The following is a 24781-nucleotide window of genomic DNA, read 5'->3' as shown; positions in this document are numbered from 1 at the left end:
TTGAAAAATGACCGGGAACAACTCGGTGTCGGCTAGATCGGCAGCATCTAAAGTGCCGGATTTTAAGGCTTTTTGGTATGCCCCGCGAATAAGACCAGGTTGAGAAACAGGAGTGGGGGCAGCGGCAAGGGGAACCAGGGCTTCAGGGGCCGTGGGTGAAAGGGGGCTCACAACCGAGGGCAGCGGGGTAGTCACCATGACCGGAGTCCGGTATGGCGGCGGATCTAATAAAGGCTGGTGAGGCGAATCAGTGTGGTTTTTAATCAAGGTATAGGCTTTTTTCCAAAGGCACAGAATGTTGGGCGGCGCCCGAGGAGGTTGGTGGAAGACGGCGCCAATCTTCTTCCACGTCTCCGTTTTTAGAGATCCACCCTCAGGATAGGATGGACATTGAGCCCACACATAAGCAAGTAATTTAACAGCCTCACTTTTAGAAAGAGATTTGGTAAAATTTTGTTCTTGAGGAGAGAGGTATTTTTTCCCGCCCAATTGTCTCAACTCTTCTATATGAGCTTTCTGAGCTGCAGACATTCCACCCCCCATACTTACGAAAAAGAAGAGTCAGTCGCCAGCGATGTCGTCAGGTGCACCGTGCCTATTCCAGGCGATAAGTAGAGGGTCGGCAGGGATGTATTCCCTTGCGGAATCACATCGAGACGTATCCGTTTCACGAGATCACATCGGGTCACCAGATGTGGTGGTCTCCCATGAGAGAAATGAGACACACAAGCAGGTATCTCGGGATGAGAGCCCAGAGCTGACTCTGTGACCCTCTTTTATTAAAAATTCATCAAGTTCATTATACAGCATCATAGCAAGGTGGGATTGGGGGTGGTTACATGATCGGGTTGCATACACTCATATTATAGTAGTTACGTAGACCCTTCCCTGGCTGGTACGACCCTTCCCAGGCTGGTATGAGAATAATCATGTAGGTATTTCTTGGCCTGAGCCGTTGGGACTTTCCAGATGACGTAATGTATTTCGACATCCTATTTCCCTGTACGCGCTGTGGCAAGGTCCACGGGTAATTCTAATATGCAAGTATATTTCTATACAACTATTCCCACAATCATGTTTAAAACAATTTTTAAGAACCGAGATGGCCAGGAAGCTGTCCAGCAACGCTGAGCACCTTCCTGAACAGAAGAGCAGGCCCACTATTTATCAGATTGTTTTTTGTATTGTATTATATTAAATAAAAATTTTGCATTTCTACTTAAATGATAGTAACTTTGCCTGCACAATAGCAGCAGTTATCATCTGACCCTAGTTGATCTTGAAAGCTACACAGGGTTGTATATCACCAGGACTTGAATGGAAGACCACAACCCCCACCCCTCCGAACTATAAGCTATCTTGGGAAGTCCAAAAATAGAATATCCTGGAAGATGATCACAATCTCTTACAAGTTTATGCTCAAATGACATGAACATGTCCAGAGTCAACAGGAGTCAAATCAACTCAAGGCAGTCATTTCTTTAATTAGTGCACTAATTAAAAGTGCTAATTAATTAAAGTGCACTAATCTAAAGCTAAAGTGATTTTGTGTTTTCCCACATTGTTGTTCCTACTCATATGGAACTGAAGGCAACCTATTCAGAGTTTAATAGCAAAATTATAAAAAAAAACCACCATTCCTATATGGAGTTGCTTCCTCATCTTAGCATCTAGCGCACACATAGAAGGGTCGCGGGGTTATTGTAAAATTAATTATTCACATATCTTTCAAAGCAGCCAAAGTTACCAGTGTCGTCATTCAAAATCTGAGAAATTGCAAACCTGAAATTGAAAGTACACCTTAAGGTAATTTTTTTTCCAGAAAGTGACTTCAACTTTCATATATCATGTATGCATGCACTGGCTCCAGAAAGAAGTATTGGGTATCCACAACAGAGCTCACATTACTATGGGACTGCCTATGGTGGGCAACTTGCTTTTCACCAATTCCTCAGAAAAAATTCTGACGATTACCAATATCCTAGGAGGTATATTAAAATAAGTCTAAATCTGACTTTTGTTAATGTTCCAATTTCTTTTTTCAGATATTATTCTTTTTCAAAAGTTTGGAAAATGTGCATCTGTTATATTTGGAGATTTTCTTTATACAGAATTATACCTGCAATTTTCTGTGCTATACAGTATACTACATACAGTATACAAAAAACTCATTAACAGCCACCCTACTCTAATAGCAGGATTGAGTCCATAGGATGAAAGGATGAAATGTTTCAAGTTCCTCTCCCAGAAAATCTCTAGGTTTCACATTAGGTTAGTAGCTCACTAATAACTTCTGCTATCACCTCTCTTTTTCCTCATTTAGTGTCCATCCTCTAAACTTGGTCTGTGTGTGAGAGGACTCCTACAAACTGCATTGCCCTTCTGACAGACAAAAGAGATAAAAGAGTACAAAAATGAAAGAAAAATTAAAAGTTCTATAGGGCAACATTTTAACTCCTCCTTAAGAAATGTACCAATCTCACAAGAGATAAACAAAATTAAACTTCACTTTTTAAAAAAGAAGAATGTGGTATATACTGTAAGCTCTTTTGTAAGAGAATGATGTTTCAATATTGGGAAGAAATATTGGGAAGAAAGCATTTAAAAACTGCACTACTTCTCTTTTCAATAGGACCATTTTATCACCAGCGAACCCCCTTTTTTTTCCTAAAAAACAACAACATCCAGACTGAAGTTATTACATTGCAAGAGGTTTGAAAAGCAGTATTCAAATGCACAAAGCTGAGATAGAATTACTAGAGTTTGCATGATGAGATAAAATTACCAATATAGACTTAAGCACATAGAAATCAAACCAACAAATCAATATCAAATGAAAACAAAAATTTAATGCAGATTTCTGGGTCAAACTTTTAGCACTTTCTATGGAAATAAACTATATTTTCTATGTTTTATTCCCTCTACTTTACCTGGATTTTCCTTTTTCCTGGAGTCTATGGGAAGCTGTTGAATCCCACTCATCTCCATCTCAGTTCAGCAACTTCTCCATAAGATCCCTTTCATTATGCTTTAACCTCCAAAGGACTCAAACCTCCTACAAATCTCCTACATTCAGCAAAGAAGAAGGAAGCTAGAATATCCACTTTGTACGTAACCCAAAACCATCCCTCAGTCAGAGTTCATGTTAATTGACTGAGCTTTGCAGTTTGTAGTCTCTGAATGTCTAGCATGGGGGCTGGGAGGTTGTAAATGTATTGTTCTTTTTTTTTTTTTTTAATAACAGAGCCCATTCTCTAGTACACCTTATTTAGGTAGATCTTCTCCTTTGGCTGCTGCAGAAATCAATGGCAGATTTTTTTAAAAAACACCTCTATTTCTTAGATGAAGCTTTCAATTGCATTTGATACAGGGGTGAAATCCTACCGGTTCGGACCGGTTTGGGCGAACCGCTAGGGATTATGGGCATCAGTTCGCCAAACTGGTAGTAATTACCCCTCCTTGGCCCCACCCAAACCCGACTGGTTGCCGCTCATCTCTTCCGGCCACTCGATATTCCACAGAATTCAATGTGAAATGCAGCAGAGAGAATGCTAACTTTTCTCCCTCCATTCACAACGGAGCTGCTGCAGCCTGTCTCTTTAAGGTAGTCCCCAGGAGGGAGGGGGACAGGGGGGGAGCAGCTGGAATGGAGCCATTTTCATGAAAGGCAAGAAAATGGGGAAGGGGATTTTCCTGCCTGTCATCCATTCCTCAATCTCAGCACAGATTGAGGGAAGGATGGAGGCAAGAATATTCCCCTCCCCATTTTCCTGCCATTCGTGACAAGGAGTGGCTGGGAGTGGAGGGGCTGGTGAGGAGCCCCTCGATGTGAGTGATGTTGAGTTGGCCATGCCCACCCAGTCACATGACCTCCCCCCTACAAGCCACGCCCACAGAACCGGTAGGGGAATTTTTTAAATTGCACCACTGGTTTGATAGTTATCATTTGTATGTTGGATTATTTAACATCCAGTGTTTGTAACAGAAAGATAATTTTGTATCATAATGTGATTGATAAGGTGAGATATTACCTGGCTCTGTTTAATTAATAACACACAATGGTAGCAATTAACATTTAGCAGCTGATAGTTTATGGTCTTGGTCACCAACATGGCACCAAATCTACACACTTCCTTGCAGGAAACTAGCATGTAAAAGGAAATTTTCACTTCCAATATATTTATTGACAAAAATGTCTCTAGTGCCTCATGGGCAATTTTAGAAGATAGAAATTATGAGTCGATGGAGCTCAGCACTATGGGCCAAAAAAAAAAAAAAAAAGGCAGAGGAGTAAACTGTGGGGCTAGGCTAAGACAGCTGATGTTACCAAATACCCAGTGTGACTAAGTGCTTTCTGTGTGGCTCAGATATCCAAGGTTTTCCTCAGGATGCTATATCCCGATTCCACATACAACCCTAAAAAGTATTGCAATTTCATTGCTATTGCTTTGTGTTTCATTTGGTCTATGAATTTTGTTTGGGGCACCCATTATTAGCTGGCAGTCTGCCCCAACCACTCAGGAAATTGACATATTGGAGACAGGCATGGTTGGGTGTTACAGCATAATTGGGTGAGTTAAATGGGATAGCGGGAAGAATTATCACCTGTGACTTGCTGTTTGGTGTGGCAGCCATTTTGATACAGCATCAACAGGATGTGTTCTCATAATTCCAAATAATTCCATTGCCTCAAAATAGTTGAGGGCTTATAAGATCTCAGGCCTTTCATATTAGTATGCCGTTCACTAAACAGAACTACTACAGTTCTCTGTTCGCTCTCATCTGTGAACAAAATTGTATAGTCTGAAAGAGATTGCCTTCTGCCTGAACATGTGAATGAAATAATAAATATAGCATCTGCACTGAAGGATGAGAACCACAATCACTGATCTATGAGAAGTGACAGAAAATTACGGTAATACACTGCAATTTATTAACACAGTAGAACAAAACTACAAGAAAACAAGATGTCACTGTAGCAAACTTAACTTAAATGTTGGTCTTCTTCCAGAATTCCAATTCCTAGAGGGGGAAAAAATACTGTCTGACACAAAGAAGGGATTAGCATTAGTTCAGGAATTACCCAAGAGATGAGATGAATGCCACACCTAGAAGCCACTGTCACCTGTGGCTGTCATCTTTTATTCCCTGAGCTGCAATCTGCCTACAATCCATGACTCAGTTTTGGGAAGGGGGCTTCTTCGAAGAAGAAATAAAGGGTATTACTGTATGTATTCAATAGATTGAATTTTTTTCTAAAATGTAGGAGGGGGGCAGGGGTGGGTTCTAAATTTTTTTATTATCAGTTATGTGGGCGTGGCTTATTTTGTGGGCATGGTTTGATGGTCATGTGACAATTCTTTAGGATTTAGCAGAGGTACTGGTCTACCAGGCTTTTAACTGCTTGCAGAGCTGTACCGGTCTACCCATTTGTTCTTGGAGCGTTCCAGTCTACCTATTTGTTTTTGGAGGCACCGGTCTACCCATTTGTTTTTGGAGGCACCGGTCTACTCATGTTTTTCAAGTGCACTGGTCTACCACCACACTGCCTTTTAACACTGATCAGCTGTAGGGTGGTCCTTTGATGTCCTGTGGCAAGAGTTTAAACAGATTTTTTCCTTCTAGCCAATCAGCTGGGTCTTGGGAGGTAGCGAATAGATTGGGGGCAGGGCCAAATAAAAGGTAAGAATAACGCAGGGGGGTGGGTGGGAGGGCCCAGCTCCCGAACAAAGAGAACTGGTTCGGTGACATCATATCGTCACTGCTACCAGCTCAGCAGAACTGAGCCAAACCGGAAGGAACCCACCACAGGAGTGGGGGCAATCTGCCCCAGCAGAAAACACACCCATACAACTTTCCCTATACTATCCCAGTCCTTGCCCTAAAATGCTCTACAGGAACAATAATTTTACAAATTATAGTCCCCAGCCAGAAAAACGTTGCTTGCCCATTTCATGGCAGCATTCATTTCTCCCTACCACTGGCTATAATTAAGCCGTCTTAATCTGTACTCACATCTTTTTTCTTAAAAATATTTTGGTTCAATTCGTATCTCTAAACTTTAAACATACTATTAGATACGTTCTAAGTCAAACTGGTTTCATTTACTCTACCTTCACTCATTCAAGTTAGAAGTGAGTGATGGCTCTGCAGAATTGGGCAACATGTTCTCTTGCTAGGAATAGCACTTAGCACTATAGCACTTAGACTTATCTACCACCCCACAGTGCTTTTACTGCCCTCTCTAAATGGTTTAGAGAGTCAGCATATTGCCCCCAACAATCTGGCTCCTCCTTCAATCAGAAGGATGGAAGGCTGAGTCAATTTTGAGCCGCCATCATGATCTATCTGTGGGCAGAGTTAGCCTGCAACAGTGCATTCTAACCACTTTACAACCATGGCTCTGAAAGTGAAAGAACCATGATTCTGGACTATCACAACAGATATATGGTGACTGAACACCTCTTAAAATGAACAATCTTGAACCTGAAGCTTGCAGACATTTTTGAATTCTGTTATGCTTATGGCAGCAGGCATAATTCAACCATTGATGGGATTTAAATTCAACCCACTAGACTACTGCTAAATAGGAGAAGGCTGTTAAACATTGCTAGCCTACATCCAGGGGGGCACATGTGGCAGATCAAGTATTGTTGCACCCTGAAGCTGCAGATTTCGACAAAATACAGCCACAACATCCAATTGTGCTTTCTGCTGCATCAGCAGGATTCAGAGGATTAGGGATCAGGCTAGAGACAGAATGCAAGCCTCGCAATAAACTTCCTCTGGATTGCATGATCCAACCGTCATTCCAGTGTAAGATGAAACCTGCTTTCGATGAATCCAATGCTGTGCATTATTTATCTTCTTGGCAGTTCTTCCACCACATATTTGGCATCACTGAGCAAAAATAAACGGGCAAGGCATCTGCATTATCAGAAGCAGCAGCAAGCAAAACCGAGCCACAGAATGTGTGAAGTGTGGCGCATGAAGACTATGCCAGTTGTCCACCTCTGATATTGTTTTGTGTAGAATTATTTTTTTTAATATTAAAATGACAAGTGAAATGATAAAAAATACAAACTAAAAAATAAAGGCATAAAAAGAAAAAAGAAATAAGAATATAATAAAGAAAATAAACATATAAGGAATTGACTTCCCCCTTCATCACAAGTATGACAATTTTAGTAATTTATTGCCTCTTAAAATACAAGAGATGATTACTTCTTCCTATATCTCATCTCTTATCTATTAACAGATCCTTGAAGCCTCGTTGTTCAGTCTTGATCAGCAAAAGTTCATAAAGGCTTAACAGAGACGATAACATATCTATTTTAACCTGGTTCAAACAAATCAACTTTATATTCCTTCTTTTTACATTTAACAATCTTGATCTTGAATTCCTTCCAATGATGTCTCAGAACTTGATTTCTTTTAATGTTTTCTTTATCCCTTCTCATAAAATTTTTCAAAACTTTAAGAAGTCTCTTTTGTAAATCCAATATAAGAAAGTTATCCATGTCATTATTTTGGTTTGTTATTTGTATATCCCTTTTAATTATTAACACATCATGTCAAGCCCAGCCTGAGAATGGAGATCAATCCAGCCAAAGTTAAGTACTTTATTTGCTCACAGCATATAGACAGAATCTTGCCAGACTAAACCTACACTACCCTAATGGATATGCCCTGCAAAATTCTAGTTGTCCAAAATATCTTCCCTTTTCTGTGATCCATCCTTGGCTGTATTGCCTCATACACAAACACATACACACACACACACTGGGCGTCCTCCTTTCTGGACCCTTAGTCTGTTTGTACTTTCCAAAATCAAAATTCTAATCACCTTTTTGCTGTTTATTCCAAAATATATTTTTAAATCCTTAAACCAGTATTTAAACGGTTTTAATTAAAAATTGAAGGAAAGTCACTTAGTAACTGTGAAATTTACCAATCCAAAGATTTCTAATAGGTGAAAAGCATTTAACAAGAAATTTCCAAGAGTGTTTAGAAAAGAAAGTATGTAAACTCCTTGTACTTTGAAAAGTGCCCACTAAGGGTGGAGTGAAGATGGCTTTTCCTCATCTCCCAGAGCTGTAAGCCCATTAGAGACAGATGTCCTTCAGTCTCCTTATAAGTAATCTGCAGGGAGCACTTGTGGGTGATCTCAGGACTTTTCCTTGTCCAGAAAGGAATTACAAAGAGACAGTCTACTCATTGGCTCTTCATTCTGCTGCAGAGCCATCTTCAGTTCTCCATGTCTTCGCTGGAAGTCCTGATAGGTAATATTGTGTAATTCCACCAGTATAAGGATATTTCCCAAGGCAGCTTTTTGGAATCAGGATTGCTCATAGTGAAATCCACTCCAATCCCTTTCGGCAATTTAGCTTCACCTTATCTGGCATCGGGAAGGATTCCCCTTTGGGTATTTGTCAAGCTCTGGAACAGCTGGAAACAGTTGCTAAATCAGAGAAGTGGAATACCTTTTTTCATTTGCAAATGACCTCATATATTGAGGTCAACAACCTGGAAGCCCAGCTAACATGCAGTTTTGTAGCCTTCCAAATAAATGTCAAATTGTACTTTCTTGACATTTTCAGGTAGGAACATGGACTATGGGCTATTTCAGGAAGGCTAGATACAGATAACACTTTAAAAAAAGAGAAAAGTGGGGGGGAGGTGAATGCAAAAGAAAAAAAAAACTTTTGGTGACAAATCCCAGCCCTGTCCATGTATAATATGCCTTCTCCATTTTATATCATTGTTACAGCCACACACAATTTGTCCATGAGCCTCTGAATGTTTCTGTGGTCTTCTAACCTCCCCACCCACCCTTTGCCAGTCTCTGTCTAATAAAATCTGTATTATATATAAAGGTCTTCCTTCGTTTGGGCCTTTTGGATTTTAACTCTCGTTTGCTTTCTCCAGCAAGAGAAATTACATTAGATGAACATTTGCACTGTAGTCTAAAACAAGCAGAAGGAGCTGTCAGCATTCCAGAAAACCCCCCCAACTTCAAGTAAAAACTCTGAAGCAAGCATTTTTCAAAGTTCTATTTACTAGGATAGGTAAACTGGCACATCTGGGAAAACCCGAATCTGAGAGGTCCAGGTTTTCCCTCAGGAAATCAAAACCCTCCAAACCATCCCCTCACTCCTCAGTCGATCACATGCTCCAATCACCATCCGTCCCATCTCGAGACATCACTCCGACCACTCCTTCTCCAGATGCTGGATCGGCCTGACCTTGACCAACAGGAAGAACGCTATTATGTCTAAAGACAACCCCTCTACTAAATCCCCCCTCCTACTTTCCCACACATGAGAAGGTGGCAGCATGGAAGCTTCCGGCCTAATATGGCTTCCAAAGCTGACAGGAGCTTTCTTACCCATTCTACTGCCCACTTTGCAGCAGAACATGGCCTGCAAACAATGCAATGAGGCAGGAGAGGATAGGGAGCCTGCCATATCTGGAGAATATTGACTATATAGTCAAAAATACTTCACATTTGTTCCATAATTTGCTAAACTAGGTTGAGACACTTCCACCTTTGGATTTCTATGTGCTTTCTCTTTCCTGATAAACTTTTCAACTGACATCCATCTTGGTTGTCAAGATAATGTTTCAACCACAACAATACAAGAGCCTTGGTGGCGCAGCAGACTAAAGTGCTGTTAAGTAGCACCAGCTGCCTACAATTACTACAAGTTCAAATCTCACCAGGCTCAAGGTTGACTCAGCCTTCCATCCTTTCAAGGTAGGTAAAATGAGGACCTGGATTGTGGGGGCAATAAGCTGACTTTGTATAAAAAAGAACACCGCTTTAGGGGCCCCCGAAAACCCTACTAAGCAAGTATATACAAAAGTATGAAGGCTATTGCTTAACGCATTGTAAGCCACACTGAGTCTCCGGAGAAAGGGCGGCATATAAATCGAACCAATAAATAAATAAATAAATAAATAAATAAATAATAAATAAATAAATAAATAAATAAATAAATAAATAAGCACACAATAGATACAAACGTAAGGTAAACCGCTCCAAACTCAATTGCAGAAAATACGTCTTCAGCAACAAAGTGGTTCAATGCCTGGAATGCACTACCTAACTCTGTGGTTTCTTCCACAAACCCCCAAAACTTTAACCTTAGACTGTCTATTGTTGACCTCACCCCATTCCTAAAAGGTCTGTAAGGGACGTGCATAAGCGCACCAACGTGCCTACCGTCCCTGTCCTAAGGTCCCGTTTTATTCGTATCCATTTCATGTATTCATAATCATGTTTATACTTATATCTGTAATCTTATATATGTTTGACAAAATAAATAAATAAATAAATAAATAAATAAATAAATAAATAAATAAATAAATAAATAAATAAAATAATGAAGATTCCTAATAACATGCTGGTATGTGGCTTCCATACCAGTTTTGGTTGTAGGTATTGGAAAGTTGTGTGGAGGAAGACTTAGGTGAGTTGTTGGGACAGAGGGCATGCTCAGGTGGAGGCACAGAGTGTACAGCAGATCAGAGGTGGGTTTCAGCAGGTTCTGACCAGTTCTGGAGAACTGGTAGCGGACATTTTGAGTAGTTCAGAGAACCGGTAGTAAAAATTCTGACTGGCCCCGCCCCCATCTATTCTCTGCCTCCCAAGTCCCAGTTGATCGGGAGGAAATGGGGATTTTGCAATAACCTTCTCCTGGATTGGGGTGGGAATAGACATTTTATAGTATCCTTCCCCTGCCACGTCCACCAAGCCACGCCCACCAAACCACATCACACCCACCAAGCCACACCCACAGAACCAGTAGTAAAAAATTTTGAAACCCACCACTGCAGCAGATGTGTCAGAAACTGATCAGAACCTGTCTTTCTAGATTGGTTTAGAGCAAGGGTGCACCTATGGTTTAGACTGATGTGTGGAATTAGGTGCTTTGTAGTGCTTTGGGGATTGGAGGCTGGGCAGAGGGAATTTAGATGGGGGGGGAGATGGTAGAGGAGGATAACATGGTAGTACGGTAATTGGCATGGGGAGGTCTGGCAGGAGATGGGGGCAAACCACTTTCATAGAAGGGTGGTTCCAGTGTTTTAATACAAGTACCTCATTCCAGCTCCTGTGTTTAGTCCCAGGATCTAGTTTTCAGAGCTTTGTTGGCTCTGGATTCCAACTGCTGCTTTTATCATGCTAGGTCAACCTGCAACAAACCTCACTTTATCCACAATCAAAATGAGAGGACTGACCTAGCTTGCATCACTGAGATCTGGTTGGGCATTGGAGGGAGGGTCCTACTCTATGAAATGCACCCACCTGGGTTTTGGGTGTGGCATGAGCCACAACTCTAGTGTAGGGATGGGGATATGGCTGTTGTTATTCATGAATCTCTGGTGGTCCCCAGGGGTCCTGCCCAGTTATTACCAGATGTGAAACGCTCTTTGTGAGGCTGGATCAAGGGATAAGTGGGGATTGTGCTCACTTACCTTCTTCCCTGTAGTATGGTGGTGTGACAGATTAGTGAAATAGCAGTTCCCCGGGAAGGAAGAAGCCCATTCCAAGTAGAGGGGGGTGAGACGAAAGACAATACAACCTAGAACTGGATCAGAGACAAAGAGATATATTTAGGATAGACACTCCTAGAATCTCCCAGTGTGTATTCATTAGAGTAAGATAGGTTTAGTTTGGCAAGATTCTGTCTCTATGGTATGAGCAAATAAAGAACTGAATTTTGGCTGGATTGTTCTATGTCATTCTTGGACAGGGCCTGACTGTTCTGACCCAGCCTTTACAGAAGCAAGAAACAGACTCCGTACAAAGAAAAACTGCATTCACCAACAGAAAGTCCAGGTAAGAATCCTGGAAGAAGTTAACTGAAACAATAGTCCTTATCAGTTCATTACAATAAATGCAAGGCTGTGAGCTCCCAACTGGGAGGCTGCAAATTAAGTTAGTTCAAACAGAAAAATTGATATACCTCACTTCTGGCAAGGCAGTCTTTGTCGCACAAAACACACAAGGAGCAAACTTTCCAGAAATGCAAACGGTTGTCTGCAACAACAAAACCACTCCCCTTTCCTCCTATTTATTCTCCAGCCAGGGAGGGGCCAGTCAGTGTCCACATTTGTTTTGCTTCCTGAGCCTGCTCATTGTCCTCTGTTGTTCACCTCTCCTATCTGCTCTGCGGATATGTGCATCTGAATAGGTCCTAGGTGTTCCTCCTCCTCACTCCTCTGACTCCAAAGGCAGCTGCCACTCTGGCTGGGAAATGCAGGACAGCCCTGGCTTTATCTCTGTGTCTGATGCTAAGCATCTATCAGAGCCATCCCCAGGCTCCAGAACTGGCCCAAATTCTTCCCCAACTTCCTCATCATCCGAGTCTGCCGCCAGCTCTGCTGGCAGTTGGTGGGCCACAACACTGACAAGCAGCATACCTACTTCTGTTCATGGTCTCTATATTTGGGCAGAAATGGAGTTTATCAAGCTTATGATGTCAGGTTCTGGTACACCCATGAGGAAATTACAAAAGAACACAGTTCTGGTTTGTAAAATGTCTTTATCTCCCTCACAATACTCCCGGCACTAACTGACGTTCATTAACATGAAGTACATAGTCAGGACTAACTGCCTAGTTCCCTCCCCACTGTTTAAATTGTCCTTAGCCCCACCCAGCCACCCATGCACGTTATCTGCCCCTCTCTCTTCCACCAGCCGGTTCATTTAACAGCAAGCTGGGAAGCCAGCAGAGTCTAAATGTCATTCACACCCAGTGCGCGTGCGTGCAGGCGTTTGTCTGCTTCTCAGCTGTGTGGCCACTACTCAGCTGTGTAGCTGCCTCACAGCTGTTTGGCGACTATGTCATTAGCAGCAACAGTTCTTCTGGGTTTTTCTTGTTCTTGCTCATCCCACTGTCAATTTGGCATGGTCCGGCTTTTCGATGGGTTTACATGGTTCGCTGGATGTATTGTGCAGTGGGCGTGTCTTTCTCGGGTCCCCATTGGAAAGGCAGTCCCGGCTTCTCCATTCCCCATTGGAATGGCATCCCCGGGCCACCAGGCACACCAGGGCTGACATATGACTCTGGGGGATTGCAACCTGCCATCTCTGACCTAGGATCTGAAATAATACAGGAGTCTAACCTATCAGGTTTACCTCTTGGGGTGATGCCATTATAATCTGGATTTGGGGAATGTTAACATCAGTACCCAGCCATGGGCAGATCACTCCATGTTGGGCTAGAGTTCTCTGCAGCCAGGGCCGGATTTAGATTGAAAGAGGCCCTAGGCTATTCCACTTATGAGGCCCTTTCACCAGTGGTGGGATTCAATTTTTTAACAACAGGTTCTGTGGGCGTGGCTTAGTTGGGGTGTGGCTTGGCAATCATGTGACTGGGTGGGCATGGCTAGCTGGTCACATGACTGTGTAGGCGTGGGTAGCTCGTCATGTGACCGGGGTGGGCATGGCTATGTGCATAGACTTTTTTCAGAGGGCTGAAAAAAGTCATTTCTGACTGGGCCTCACACTTTTGACCGGTCCTCACACTTATGACCATCCTCACATTTATGCCCGTGCAGCTTTCTTAACAACCATGTCACTCATTTCACAACTGCTTCTCTTCACCATGGTGACAAGATAGGGCAAAAATGTAAAATGTGAGGACAGTCGTAAGTTCGAGGACTGGTCAAAAGTGCAAGGATCAGTCAGAAATAACTTTTTCAGCCCTCTGAGTAGTCCATATGCATAAAAGGATACAGCAATAGAGAGGGATGAAGGAAGGGAAGGGAAATTAGAGTAAGAGAGAGAGGGAGGAAGAGAGAAGGAGAAAGGAAGAGGAAGTAGGGAGGAGAAGAAGAGGGGGAGGAAGAGAAAAGAGAGGTGGTAGGTTTGAGGAGAAAGATTGCTGTACAATAAAAAAGATGAAAGGGAAGAAAGCCAACCCCAAACAAATATAAAGATATTAAGATAAAGAATGAATTGTTAAACTTTAAAAAATAAAAGAGAACAAATATGAATAAATAACAATAATTAGAAACACACATACAAACATACAATGTATTTTCTTTGAACAGAGTATTTGGCCGGTTCACAAATTTAAACAGTGTTTAGTCATTTCAATTAAATTTACAATTTCTATATTTCCTTTTTGCCATATTTATTCCTCATCTATTTTTGTAAAAAACCAATATTACCCTCATCCTCATCTCTAATTTTAATCAAATTCAATTTTTCCCTTCTATTCTATATTATACCCCTTCCCATTGTCATCTATTTTTATATCCATCCTCACATTGGTTAATTATGTAATATTAGTTGTTTAATATAAATTCAACATTTTAATATAAATCAATTAGTTATATAACTACCTTTTTTGTATATTAATCAATATGAACATGAATATTCCAATTATTTCCATGCAATCCAATTTCTTACAAATCCATTAATTATATTTACCAATAATAATAAACCAAATAATTTCCCCCATATATTCCTCCAAACCACAACTTAACCATTTCTGCTTTCAGAAATATACAATTAATAGTATCTCAATTATTACAATTCCCTAGTTAAATAGAGCTTTTTTTCTTTTGTGTTTTAAAATCTCCTCTTTTTCCCTAAATTTCTAGTTGTTTGCACCTACCTTTTTTGGTGAGGAAAAAGAAAAGAAATCTGCCTGCCTAATTTTCCAACGTGCAAAGCCAACAGCCTGCTTTACTTTCTCTTTCGTTTTTCAATATAGCTAGGGGAAAAAAAAACTGCACTCTTTCCAAGCAAGCAAAAGAGCCCTGAGCAAAACAGCTGAGAGCAAATCAGCTGGGGGTCAGGAGCCGATCAAAGCAAGGGCTAATTAGCCTATGCTGAAGCTCCGGGGGCCAATAAAATTACAAAAAAACACCGAACCCTTTGTTAAATTGCTGGCTCCCCCGCCCCTCGCCCACCACTATTTATTGGCAATAAATAGTGGTGCGGAGGGGCGGGGCAAGCCAGCAATTTAACAAAGGGTTCAGCTGCAGCACTGGCTCTAGGGCGGCCCTTTGAAGCCCCGCGGCAAGAATTTGAAGTTTTTTTTTCCTCTAGCCATCGGAGGCAGCAATAGATGGGGAGTGGGCGGGGTAAGCGAACGGTCGGCGATCCAACAGAGCAGAGAGTAAGGGTGAGTGAAGGCGTGGAAGCTGCTTTCTCCATCCTGCTCTCTTGCATCCGGAGCCGGTGGGGAACCACGTGGCAGCCCACGTGGATCCCAGGCAGCGGAACTCAGGCTAGGGAAGGGGTGGCCAATTGTGGCTCTTTTACAACCTGTGGCCTTGGCTGTCTCAGGAATTCTGGGAGTTGAAGTCCACAGGTTGTAAAAGAGCCACAATTGCCCACCCCTGGCTACGGTAGGCTGGCGCCGCATGGGTGGGAGGCGAGGGGCGGGCAAGCCAGCAATTTAACAAAGGGTTCGGCCGAACCCCCTAGAATCCCACCACTGTGTAGGCCCCTCTTGATCTTGAGGCCCTAGGCTGAAGCCTAGTTAGCCTATAGGAAAATCCGGCCCTGTCTGCAGCTGCCTCTCTCTGCAGGGAGGAAAGGTCTATTACAGGGGTGTCAAACTCAAGGCCCTCAGGTTGGATCTGGCCCACGGGATGCTTAAATCTGGCTCATGGGGCTGGCCTGGAAATAAAAAAGGACCGGCCCACAGTGTCTCTGCTGGCCAAAACAGGCCATGCCCCCCACCCCCCGGCCTCCTACAGCAGTCTGGTGGTCGAAAACAGGCCGTGGGGGAGGGGGGCATTTTATATGTTTCTTTCTCAGCCCCATGCACTCTATCTCCCTTCTGGTTGGTTGCTTTACACATGATTCCTGGTTTCATTCAGTTTAAAAATATGGAACAGGTCTAATCCAAAGAGTTTGCTCACTTATCTGTGGCTGTAATGTAATTTGTTTGGTTTTGACTTACAACTGGATTGTGTTATCTCCTCCATAATGGTTTATAAACAATATAGTGAGCTTAAAAACTTAAAATATAGTACCTAATTGGATGTAGGATATGGTAGTATGCACAAGCTATAATATTTTTTTTAATGCAGTGTGTGTTGTGGCCCGCCAGCTGCCAATGGACTGGTGGCATAATCGGATGATGAGGAGGTTCGTAAGGAACTTGAGCCAGTTCTGGAGTTTAGGGAAGGCTCTGATGGATGCTCTGCGTTGCATGCAGAGATAGAGCCAGGGCCGTCCAACATTTTCCAGCCACCGGATAGGCAGCTGCCTTTGGAAGCTGAGATAAGTGCGGAGGAAGAACAGCTGGGGCCTGTTCCAGATGCACGTATGCACAGAGCAGTTAGGACAGGAGAACAACAGAGGACAAGGAGTCAACACAGGAAACAAACCACACATGGACTCTGAATGGCCCCTCCCTGGTGGGGGAATAAATAGAAGGAAAGGGGAGTGGTTGTCATAGGAGACAACAGTTCGTAATTCTGAAGATTTTGACTCATTGCGTGTAGTGCCACAAAGACTGCTTGCCAGAACTTAATTTGCAGCCTACAGAGGTGGGTTCTAAAATTTTTTACTACCGGTTCTGTGGGAGTGGCTTATTTTGTGGGCATGGCTTGTGGGGGTGATGTGACTGGGTGGGCATGGCCAACTTTTTTTTTTTTTACTTTTAAAAGCATTTTTGGTTGCAGAAAAAAATGCTTTTAGAAGCCTCTGACGATCAGGCAAGTCAGCTGGGATAGCCAAAGGCTTTTAAAGGCATTTTTTTCCCCTACAACCTCTTCAGCTGAAGAGGTTGCAGAAAAAATGCTTTTAGAAGCTTCTGACAATGAGGCAAGTCAGCTGGGATCGCCAGAGGCTTTTAAAGGCATTTTTTTCTCTAAAACTTCTTCGGCTGAAGAGGTTGCAGAAAAAAATTCTTTTAGAAGCTTCTGAGATCCCAGCTGAGCCGCACGATCATCAGAGGCTTTTTTTTTTAACTTTTAAAAGCATTTTTTCAGCCAACGAGGTTGTAGAAAAAATGCTTTTAAAAGTAAAAGTAGAAAAAAGCCTCTGATGAGGTGGGTGGGATAAGTGAGCGGCGACCGGGCCGGGGACCGGTTCAGTGGGGTGGCCAGCCAATGTTATTACCAGTTCTCCGAACTACTACAATTTTTTACTACCGGTTCTTGCGAACCGGTGCAAACCAGAAGCAACCCACCACTGGTCTGGGAGCTTATCGGAAGGAACTGATAAGGTCTGTTACTGCAGTTAACTCCTTGAAGGACTAATGCCTGGACTTTTCGGTGGGTGAATGTAATTAATTCACAAGAGGAAAATAAAGAGAGTTTTTCGTGACAAGGAGCCTGTTTCTTGTTTCTGCTAAGGCTGGGTCAGAACAGTATGTCATGTGAAAACGTCCAGTGGTTATTTCTAAATTGTGATTTATTGTGTAAAGCACAAATGGCTGAATTTACAGAACACACAGAGTCAAAATCAATTCATATTATGATGACTGGCAGATAGAAGGCAGCTTTTGTCAGATATGCATACAACTCAGTGAAATCAGTGAGATTTAATTGGGTATCTAGTTGTAGTCCAAATGGACCTGGAAATGTTTCCACACAGCATGCATCTTTCTAGATATTTAGCAATATATTATGATGATTTTGTTGTGTTGTACAGTGTTCCTCTTTACAATGGATATCTGGAATAAAATTTTAATATTTTCAAAGAACTCTATTAAAAATGAAAAATGGGAGGGTCAGCTAAAGTATTCTACATCGAGTTAGTTAATATTTCAAAGGACAGATTCAACAGGGAAAAGGGAAACCTGAGTTGATATTGCCCAAGCAATAACAAAGAGTGTACAATTTTGTTATTTGGTGATGGAGAAATGCCATAAATAAGGCAGACAGATTAATACATGAAGAAGACAAAAAAGGAGATATGGATGAATTAAAGAGAAATGAATTGTTTTGTTTAAAAGTATTTTAAGGTTCTAAATGTTAATTTATCATTTAACCTAGTAAGTATAACTATAATACCCTGGATGTTGTTTAGGTTGTTTTAACTCACATTAGGCTTTTGAACATCTCTGTTCCGACAATATTATACACATGTTCAGATCTGCTCCTATACAAAAGTCAAGCCCCATAGCAGCTGGGGACTCTACGTGTCTTTAATTTCTACATTATGGAATTGAGACTATCTGTGCCAGAAAGTAAATCTCCCTTTGTCTGGAATAGATGTTTTGAATGCAAAGGGGGAAAAATGCATCTTGAGCCTGTGTCAAATGCCCACCATGGCTACATCCACCCCGACCACGCCCATAATGACCACATCCACCCTGACCACACCCATCCTGGCCCTCCAAGGTCAAACACAACCCTGATGTGGCCCTCAATGAAATCGGGTTTGACACCCCAGGTCTATTAGATAAATCTACCCCTGACATGATATAGACTCTGAAATTTCAGAGGAAGCTTTGGCTTTTTCAACCAATGCCCTTATTACTGTTTGGAATGAGGCACTGAACCGAATTGTGCCCATCTGAGCAGCTTCAAGAGATGAAGCAGCACAAGAGACAACTACAGTGCTTCTGGAAAAAAACCAAGAGTGACGTCAATCAAGCACAGGTAAGAACCTATATTAGGATTTACCTTGTGGTGATAAGAGTAGAAGGTTGTTGAGAAAGTGATTGGCGTTCACCTTCACAGGATAAAGTGTGAAAGGTATAAAGCAGATTATCTGGTCTCTTTTCAGTTTGAATTCAGGCCAGGATACAGTATGGAGATGGCCCTTGCTGATGACCTTTGGAGGGCTTGGGATGAGGGTGGTACAACTATCATGGCTTTCTCCTGAATTTCTCAGTGGGCTCCAATACCATCAAATATGGTATCCTTCTGGATTGGCTTTGGGAGCTGGGAACGGGAGGCACTTTGTAATGATTCTGCTTCCTTCTCCATGGCTAGTTCAGTTGAGGTTGGGAGGCAGGAGAGGTTGAGCCCTAGGACCCTGCAGTGGTGTGTGTGTGTGTGTGTGTGTGTGTGTGTGTGTGTGTGTGTGTGGCCTCAGGGCTCAGGTTCTTTCCCCTTGTGACATTTACATGAAATTGCTGTGTGAGGTCATCTGATATGAGGTCATATCACCAACATGCTGTTGATATCCATTTATACATCTCCACCCCTAACTAGGCAGGAGATACAGTTATGGGTGGGTGGAGAGTCTGGAGGCCCTGTGGCTCTGAATGGAGAGAAATCAATTTTGACGCGACTCTGATAAGAAGGAGTGGCTTTTGTTTTTGACACGCGTGTGTGCATGTGCGCACACACACACATACACACACACCTGGTCTGTTGAACTGTCATCTTTGACTCTGGATGAGAAAAAAGAAAAAAGCAGAGAGAAAAGCACATACCAATAAAGAAGAATATTTGTAGTTCATGGCTGAAACGAAGGGATCCTCGGTGCTCTCTGAGCTTTCTTGCAGTGTTTCATTACCCTAACTAGGTAACATCATCAGTGCTAGTGGGGGGGGGGAGAAGAAAACAAAAAGAGAAAAGCATGAAACAAATGAATATATATAAAGAATGGATTGCTGCGATATCCCTCTTGGCAGTTATACAGTTTTAGCACAATCATTCAAATTTCACCAATTTCAGAAAGGCAGAGGCCTCAGAGTGCAGGTTGATGAAGGTGACTGCAGATAGAACTGGCCTGGGGCTAGCTGAGGTGTTCTGGTATAGCTGCAGTTTTGTGCCACGCTTCTGGGGTTTCTGGGGCTTCACACCACAGCAGACTACTGGGGTGGGGGGGTGGGGTGGGGCTGAAGCAGGGGTGAAATGCTACCAGTTTGGACCGGCTCGGTCGAACAGGTAGCGATGGCGGCGCGAGGCTCCGCCCACCCACCCAGTTGTCATTAAAACCAGGAAGTAACCTGTTTTTTACCCTCTCTGCATGTGCAGAAGGGTTTGTGCGCAGAGGGTCTGCGTGCGCACTTCCGAACCGGTAGGGAAGGTAAATAGATTTCTCCCCTGGGCTGAAGCTTCCAGGGATAGCTGCAGCTTTGCAGTGCAGTTCAGAGGCTTCTTGCAGCGCCAGAGCCTCTCTGTACCAAGAAGCACCTCAGCTGCAGGGTGGCAAGAATCCACACAGCCCACAGTTTTGGGACTGCTTATTACCCTGTAAGGCAGGGAGTATGGCAGTCAAAAGGGCAGAGACTGGAGAGGGCAGAGGAGTGGGGGAGTTGAAGAGGAGGAAGTTCCTTACCTTATCGAAGTTCAGGGCTGGGAAAGACCAAGTCTGGAATGGCTTGGATTGGGGTGGGTACCCATTCAATGACTGCTGGAATTCAGTTAACGACAGCAATGGTATGGGCTGGGATTGCCATCATTGCTTTACAATCATATCACATCACTTAGCAATGGACATTCTGCTCCCAATTACTGTTGTAATTTGAGGACGACTCGTATGTTTTTATAAGATCGGTGCTTTCACCAGTATCATAAAAATAAGTGAAAAGGTGGATTTAAGGAAAAAAAAAGTCTAAATCAACTGGAAGTAATAAGCACATTGTGCCTAACTGCCCTACTGCCACTACTTGCAACGAGTCTAAAAGAGGAAAAGCTGAAGATCTAATCTGCAATGGGGAGAGAGTTTAATTGCTAATAGTTAAATTACTTCCATGTTCACCATAAAGATGAAATGTAGTATGCATATAATACAATACCTGATTAAAAAAATTAAAATGGAATATGTTAATATTAAGCTACAAACACACACACATGCATCAAGTAGAAATGAGCCTGAGCCCTTCTTTTGAACTTCTCAAGAGACCTATTTTAAAAATTCATTTAAAATTTTGCAGACATGTGGCCAAAACATGGACAAAATTTTTCAGAGAGCTACACGATAGCCCTGAGCAAACAGTCATCCATAGGTTGAAATTTGGGGCAATGGAAACTTGCTCTTCTTCATCCCATCAGATCACACTTTGAGATGGTCATAATAGCAATCAGGATGTAACTAAGCTTGTTTAATGCAAGTGTTCATTATTTGAAGCTCTATGGGTGTACGGGTATAAAATGTGGCTTTGATTGAAATATATCCCATCGAAATCTTGATGCAGAGTTTCTAATTTGACACTACAGGTAGCCCTCAACTTACAACAGTCCATTTAGTGACGGTTCAAAGTTACAACGGCACTGAAAAAAATGACATGACCATTTTTCATATTTATGACATTGCAGCACCCCAATGGTCACATATGATTTACATTTGGATACTCAACGACTGGTTCATATTTATGATGGTTGCAAAGTCCTGGGGTCATGCAATCAGCTTTTGCAACCTTCTGACAAGCAAACTCAATGGGGAAGCCAGATTCACTTAACAACCGTGTTACTAATTTAACAACTGCAGTGATTCACTTAACAAACATAAATTCTGGGCTCAATTGTGCTCATAAATTGAGGACTATCTGTACTTGGGTTTAAAGGTTTTCCTAATAATTGTTGGAAGCTAGCCACTAAACATTTTTCCAAGGTGTAACACTGGTGATCTGTTTGAAAAGTAAATGGGATTGGCTTAACCTGTAAACCTATCCCTCATATGCATGGATAGGTTATACAACAGAAGCTTTTAAGAATCAAGAGCTACATTAACACAATTACATTTAACCTTCATTTACATCGGTGTAATTTCCAAACAATTGCTTAGCCCAGATATTAATTTATTGGCTTTCAACCTAAGTGATCTTTGCAGGACTGTCCAAAGAGGAACATAAAGTAGGAACAGGGTGATCTTATACCACAAAAACTGTTTGCTTTTCTTGAAAAGAACAGAACAAGTGATGATACTCAGTTAATTTTGGCTCAGCAATGTTGCCCTTGGTTAATACTTGAACAGGGGACCACAAGGAAATCTCTAGACTGTAGGCTAGACTGGGAAGCTGAGAGAAATATCCCAAGGCAAGGCAAGGCAAACCATTCCTAAATTATCCATTAAAAAAATTACTCATTTACACATATAGCCACCAATATCCAAACCCAGCTTTCCTTCTAAAAATAATAAAAAATAGTAATAATAATTAATATTCCTGGATCAAGCTTGTGAAGTTAGAACCCACAGTGAGCGCTGATAGCAAAAGGCCATTTTTTTTAAAAAAAAGACTGGAATTGCTTGCGCTGCTATGCGGTTTGAATCAGTAGTTTCTTCTCCCGGTTACCTTTAACCATAACCAAGCAATGAAAAGGGTAGTGGGAGAAGGAGGCATTTTGATGTGGAAAACGACACACACACCCCTTTTAAATTTTTTTTTTTTGCTCTTTAAATCTCGTGAGAGAGGGAGGGGAGCTGTTATTAGAAGGGGAGGGGGTAGGAGGCTGGGAAGGCGCACTGCAAAAAAGTGAAGGGAGATTTAGGAGAACCTTCCAGCTTGGTAAACCCCCTTCCTCCTCCTTCTCTCCTCCTCCTCCTCCTCCAAGGAAAGCGGTTTCTTTACGGGGAGCAACTCGGCTCACGGCCGCTGCGAGGCGATGTCGAGCTCTGGCCATCGGCAGCCCGGATGTAGCGGCGCAGCAGCCAGCCCGAGCCGCCGAGCGGTGCCTACTGGCCTCCCTCGCCAAGTGTGGCACCACGGAGAGCAGGAACATGGCGCTCAGAGCGATGTGACGGGGGAAAGGAGCCGGAGATGCCGCGGGCGTTCGCCTGACACGCAGCCTGCCGGCCGGCTAGCCAACCATCGGTAGGTGCGGGCAGGGCTGGGGAATGAATGGCGCGGCTCGGGACTTTGGAGCCGCATCCTAGAAATGGGGAAAGGAAGGAGAGGGCGGACGGGCAGCAGGGAAGGAGAGGGCGGAGGGAGGGAGGGAAAGAGGGAGAAGCCCCCCAACACCACCTCCTTGCTTGTCAGCGCCTTTGTCGGCTTTCCCCCCGTCTCCGGAGGGTAGCGCTGATTTGTGGCTGGCGAGGCCGGCAACTCCGCCGCGCAGAAACCAGAGGGAGCCGGTGGGTGGCTGGCTGGCTGGCTGGCTGGGTGGGTGTGGAGCGGCGTGTGCCATCGCCGGAGCTGCCGAGGGGGCGACCGGGAAGGCGAGGAGGATCCCGGGCGGCATTTGGGGATGGTGTCCAACCTTCCCCCGGCTTTAGCAGGGCCGGGTCGCCAGAATCGCGCACCGCTATCCAGGCGCCCACCCCCGGCCCCAACTCCTGCTCCTGAGGAGGGCGGGTCCGCGCGGCTCTTTGGGTGTGCGCGAAACCTTAATCGAAGTCGGCATCGGGCGTCGCGCCGCTTGGAAATAAGCCTGCGGCTGGGTGGCCGGGGAAGCCTCACTTGGCAAAACCCATTCGGGTAAGGGTCGCTCCTAATAACGTGGCCGGCAGCTTATAGGCATACCCCGGGGACGGGGGTGGGTGGGGGATGCACACGGGTGGACGTGGGTACGCGGACGCACCTCATATCGGGGAGACGATATGTGTGGCGAAAGGGTTTTTTAAAGGAAGCGGAGCGGTGATCCGAAGCGAATGGGGGAGCTCCGTGATTCTGCGCGCTCAGGATTTTAAAGAAAGGATGCAAAAAAAAAAAAAAAAAGGAAAAAAAAGGGAAATCTTAAAACGGGCGCCAGCAAACTCTGTGACCTTGCCATTTTAGATGTCGCGGAGGTAGCAAAGGGGGAGAAGGGAAAGAGCCCCGACTCTAATTAAACAATACCGGCTTTTTTTTTTTTTTTTGTTAAATATAGGGAGGGACTTTTGATTTGCAAGCTACTTGCTCGGATTAGATTTCACACTTTTGGTTTGTTTAACGGTTCCACGGACGAGACATGCCCCCTATGTATAAAATCAAGTGGACCTAAAATATGTACATGGGGTCTTTTGCCAATCTCTTGAAGCCTACCATAAATGTTGTAAATATTCTGTGGTGTGTATTTCTAGGAATTTAAAGGAGACGGCAGATAATATCCAGCTAAAACTTTGCAAATACGCCTTTAGAGCACGTTATTTTAAAAGTTGGGCAGAAGTCAACCCTAAGTAACACTTAATTTAAAAGTGATCATATGGGGTGGTTGCAATCTTAATCTAAGGTTATTTTTTCAACAAATTGTCTATGTAGATCCCTTCACCCTTAAACATTTTTAAATAATAGAAAGTGAAGGATTAATTAAACCCTCCAGATAGGTTATCTTTATAGCTAAATAATTAACTTTTCATTAGAAATCAAAGATGGTATGCAAACTCATTATAAGAATTAGACTGCCATGCTGGAAAAAAAATGAAGGGAGTGGGCAGGAAATCTTAAAGCCGACTTTTGAAATCAGCAGAATATACCACCAAATCTCTTTTAATTATACAGTACTGAGTTTAAAACATGAAACTTAAGATGCTGCCTATTTTTGCTATATGTATGTTAAAGTTATTTTAGGAATTTGCTAATTCCTTTGTACTTTTTATATATTACATTCATTTCACTGGGTGTGATGTTGTGGGATTTATAACAGTAGTTCTATAATGCCTATATTATTTCCATATAATTTATTTCTGGCATGGTATAGGAACAGCCACAGCAACTTTGCATAATACACAGAAAGTGTGTAAGATGTCAGATCAGGTTCCCCCACACTCATATCTTCCAGAAGTGATAGACTTCAGCTTTCTCCTACTGTAACTAAACTAAGGATAAGAAAGCCATGATGCTCAAAGGAATGATACAGTGATTTCCAGAACATGCAAACTGAGAAAAGGAGAATTACACATTGGGCTGACATCAACTCTAGGCATCCTTATGTCCGAAGATTCATGCCTTTGGCTTCTTCTGGCAGCTAGATTGAGATCCTT

At 42.9% G+C, this 24781-nt stretch overlaps 1 long non-coding RNA gene across 1 annotated transcript; it reads right to left on the bottom strand.

The window, feature by feature from the left end:
- Positions 1 to 9106: 9106 nt before the first annotated feature.
- LOC139309007 (uncharacterized) lies at positions 9107 to 19421 on the bottom strand. The gene is made up of 4 exons (XR_011599780.1): positions 19365 to 19421; positions 11479 to 11591; positions 11102 to 11195; positions 9107 to 9245 (listed from the first exon to the last, which is right to left on the bottom strand). It is a non-coding gene; the product is annotated as an uncharacterized lncRNA (long non-coding RNA).
- Between the last annotated feature and the right edge of the window lie 5360 nt (positions 19422 to 24781).

The sequence above is a fragment of the Pituophis catenifer genome, unplaced genomic scaffold, assembly GCF_029215685.1.
Source record: "Pituophis catenifer annectens isolate HBS135680 unplaced genomic scaffold, rPitCat1.0.hap2 SCAF_1, whole genome shotgun sequence".
In the NCBI taxonomy this organism is placed as follows: Eukaryota; Metazoa; Chordata; class Lepidosauria; order Squamata; family Colubridae; genus Pituophis; species Pituophis catenifer.
The sequence above is the reverse complement of the archived record's forward strand: the minus strand, read 5'-3'. Positions and strand labels throughout refer to the sequence as shown.